The following is a 4909-nucleotide window of genomic DNA, read 5'->3' on the forward strand; positions in this document are numbered from 1 at the left end:
GCAGAGCATTGATTATCATGCAGCAAAGTCGAAACACTAATGAGATTAAAATGAAAGGATGGAACATAGAAAACATTATAAAGAATCAATGAATCAGACAAATGAATGGTGCCAGTTTGGTTAATAGGGAGTCTAGTTCCATTAGGTAAAGCTACTGTGATGCCAGAGACTAAAAAAGTTTCACTAAACTTAGAGAGATCACAACAAACATGACTAGTTGCCCCACTATCAATAATTCAAGCACCATTAGGCAAAACACTATGAAGAGAAGAGAGAACGTGATGTTTATATGTGAGATTACTATTCTCATATCTAAGATTAGAAGAGATATTGAAGACTGTACCAGAAGACGATTGAGGAGCCATAACCCCTAATTCTGTAATAGATGCACGAGAAGAAGAAACTTTAGGCGCTGAAGCTTCGGAAACCTGAACATGTGATAGTTGATTGATCATTGGTTCTGTAATCTGAACTCGAGAAAGTTGACTGATCAGATCCTGAGCTTGACTCTAAGTCAACTGACTCACATCCAGATTAAAAGCATTAACCGGAGCAGGAGGATAATACGGCATGCCTCCATCAACATGAACATTCGCCACCATCCTTGGTTATGACATACCAGATCGTGGACCAAAATTCTGATTAGACTGACCTTGAGGATAATGTTGACCTTGATTGTTTTGATTAGCCTGACCACGAGGCACAAAGGAAGGTCTCTGAGTATTCTGTCCTTGACCTGAGTTGTTCTGAGTCGGATATTTGTAACCAGGTGGATAACCATGACCCTTGAAACATGTTTGAATCGTGTGTCCCATCTTCCCACAATGAGTACACATCGGTCTATTACCCCTTGGTCTATAAGTGTTGTAAGCTGCCACATACTCACACGGTTCCACCATATACGATCCATTAGAAGGATCACCTTCATAACTACCAGTCGTCTGAAAAGAGACATTATCAGACTTGACAAGAGGCTTGAGAGAAACAGTGCGTTGTCTTTCATCTTGAGTAACCATGTTGTATGCTTCCTCCATACTTGGTATTGGTTTCAGCATCAAGATGTGTCTTCTCGTCTGTTCATAACTCTCATTTAACCCCATCAAGAATTTAGTTACTCTACTACGATCCTGCAAACGTTCCCAAAGAACAGCTGCATCACATTCGCAATGACCACAAGTGCAAACAGGAAGTTCTATGTAATTCTTGTACTCTTCCCAAAGTGTTACTAACTCAGTGTAGTACGCACTAACATCCAAAGAACCTTGTTGAATACAAGTAAGCCTCTGTTCAATCTCATAAACCTGAGGCGCATCATCTTGCTTGAAACGAGACAAGAGATTCTTCCAGATACCTTCTGCAGTTGGAATGTACAAAAAGCTAGCTCCAATCTTCTTTGAAACTGAACTCATCAACCAAGTGGAAACCATATCGTTGCAACGTGACCAAGAACCATGACTCGGATGATCTACGGGAGGTTTTTGAATCGAACCATCAACAAATCCCAATTTATTCCTAAAATTCAAACCCATCCGTACTGATCTACGCCAAGAATGAAAATCTGAACCCGAAACAAGTCGATCCGAAACCAATTGCAACCCAGCATGATCAGTACTATGAAGGAAATAAGGATTCTCGTAGAGATTCGTACCTGCATCACCCAGATTTCGCAAATTTTGATTCGTCGAAGTAGTCGGACGTTGATTTGATCCCATATTGATGAAGAATCGAATTGAGTATAAGAGATTGTTCCGATTGAAAGCAAAATAAGAATCGGAAAAACAATTAGGTCAAAGAAAGAAGAACTCAGAGAGAATCGTATGCGAACACGAGTTGAAGAATCGCTAATACGATGAAACAACAAAAATCAAAAAAGAAAGAGATGATGAAAGAGATGATGTGAATGAGAATAAGCTCAGCTGAAGAAGCGCTCATGATCGATGATGCTCTGATACCATATCAGGATTGAACAGAAGAAGAAGATGAACACAGAATCGAGCAAGAACTAGAGAGAGAGTGAAGAGAAAGCTGAGCTTAGTGAGAGAAAGTTTGTTATTCTCATTAATCTGTAAATGAATGATTACAGCTGTATATGTACTAGATTAAGATTAAGTAAAAGGAAGCTTAATCCTACATAAATTATACAATATATAAACCAGTTAATTAATCCCGGTTCACTATACTCTGATATAACCTTTCCTCAATTTCTAAACTTAACATATCATGATGGTAATAAATGTTTAAATACGTAAAAAAAAAATACGTGGCTGCCAATCGAGGCAGAATAAAAGAATATATAAGAATTGATCATAATCCAAAATATTGTTCACGGCACACCAACCCCGTTAATCTCAAAATGTTCGCATGTCATTGGCATGTATATGTGACCGATCAGATTCTCACTGCACATGCAAACCTTACAAAATAGCCAAACCTTTTTAACTGTAACTTATAAAAAGATACACTAATGATATATATATATATATATATATATATATATATATNTACGGCCTAATCGTCCAATGTCGTTTGCCAAACTCTGTAACGGTTTTAAATATCATATTACGTATGCACATGTGTCTATGAGAACAATTGTATGTACTATATTAAACGAGATAAGTTATTGGTGGTTGAGACTTTTTATCTCTAACTAAAAGCCTCCTAGTCAAAATCTCTAACTAATCCCTCTAACAACCTATCAAAAATGTCAAAACTCAAAGGTCAAAGAGAACACCAAACTAAACCTAATAGACTAAATTTAACCTAGTCAATCTAAATAAATGGCTAGCAAAATAGACGCAAGGGAATCAACGAATTAAAACTAACACACATATACACAAACTGACAGTAGATAATGTAAACCGTAGGAAAAAATAATTATGAGAAACTATAATATTGTCAAGTATGATTAGTTTAATTAAGCTGGTGATCCGACTAAATCAGAATTCATATACACTTCATGCCTTCAATATATGATTATAGTCTATAATTTATAGATTATGTGTTTAATTATATGTGATTATGTATCAACAATGTCTAATTTTATACCTAATAGACAACCTTGGATAAATTAGAAGTCATGAGATGGATGAATCTGATAAATGAGAAACTGCAATTTTAGAAGTGGGAGAAAAAATAGCCTGAAAAGGGACCGTAAATTATACTGATTCATGATGTGTGCTTTTTATGTCGGCTTGCACGCCACGATTACTCTGCCCATTATCCGTGAGCTAGCCTCAGCAATAGCATGATCCCATGAATATCTATTTTGTTTGTAGTTATCCAATCTTCCATCATCTGCAAGATGTCTAATAGTATCTTTGATAAAGTACAACCAAAGGAAATATCAAATATCACCATGCCTTCATTTTCACTTTTTTCTATATTGTATAGTTCACGGCTACGCAATTTTCTCGGCATTTTCATATTTTTATAGAGAATTTTACGTTTTCTTTTTGTAATTTCTTTTCTCTCTCTCTCTTATATGGGATATATGTGCATATTTTTACATGACAAAACTTTAACCAAAAAATTATATTTAACACAAAACATAGTGGAACTATATTATATCGATATACATTAATTAACGGAATAATGTCACATAAGCATTTACAGATATAGAATCTTGATTCTCTTTTGGAATGTATTATATATCGTATAACGAAAGTGGGGTTGGTATAATGATAATTGGGAAAAGGGAAATTCACGTCACGGGAAATTTGGAAGCAACCGACCTAAGCGTTTTGATCGATGGTGGTGGAGTGCACGAGAGATAAAGAGATATAATAATTCTAATATTATATTATAGAAAAGGAAAAGAAACAAAAAAACATTCCATTATGCGGCCCAACCTTAACGCGATTTTTTTCTCCCTTTTTTCCCCTCGTAAAACTTCATAAGTATGACTGTATGAGTAACTTACTTCAAATATAATTTGTAGTTTTCTTTGCATCGCAAATAGTAAACTGAGTTTATTGTAAATGTTTTCCTAATCTAAAATGTGAAATGTTTTTGCAATAACACGAAAATGCATCTTATATCCAAAAACTGATCGGCATACATGGACAGATGTAGTTAAAGGCTCGTACGATCCAGCATTATAATGTTAGGCCACACTGATTAAAAGTTAGGCCCATTTATAAATTGATTATCTTGAATAATTTTCAATTGGGGCCATCAGTTAAGCTAGCTTGTGCAAAAACAACCTCTCACGTAACCGACCACCAAAATTTAAAACTATAACCATATAGAATAACTCATTCGTTTTGGCAATATCAAGCACACTCCTTAGCTCGAATGGCATTACACACCACTGTGCCAAATAGTCACGTTAAGAATATCAATATAACGTCTCATCTGCCCAACCATGTTGGAGTCAATCTTCTAATGTCATACAACTAGCCCGATCCGATTTAACTAGATTTTTTCACTTCAATATATATATATATATATATATATATATTGGTCATTAAAAATATATATTTTCATATCAATTGATTTTTTCTATATAAACTTTTTTTAATATGTCAAAACAAGAATTTTGTTTGTTTGCTCTATGAATTCAGTTCATTCCGTCCGTTTTCTAAAAAAAATCAAAAGATTTGAATTGAAACTATCGTATTTGCATTCAAAGTAAAAAAACCTAAATATGACATGATATATGGTTTGACTCTTAATATTAAATATATAGAGTAATTAGGTGGTTAAAGTGGCTTTAATAAAGACTAGTTAGGTGTAATTAGGTACATATCTACCTACAAATATGTTAATTATTAAGGAGATTAACAAATAAATAATGTAGTTAATGTAACGGTTCACTCATATAGTCTACTGATGTCCTACCAGTGCCCTTCCTACCCAACTAATTGTAGTGGAACAAAGCTTATACGCCTTTGTACGGTCCCATCATATT

This window comes from Camelina sativa, chromosome 12 (genome assembly GCF_000633955.1).
Source record: "Camelina sativa cultivar DH55 chromosome 12, Cs, whole genome shotgun sequence".
In the NCBI taxonomy this organism is placed as follows: Eukaryota; Viridiplantae; Streptophyta; class Magnoliopsida; order Brassicales; family Brassicaceae; genus Camelina; species Camelina sativa.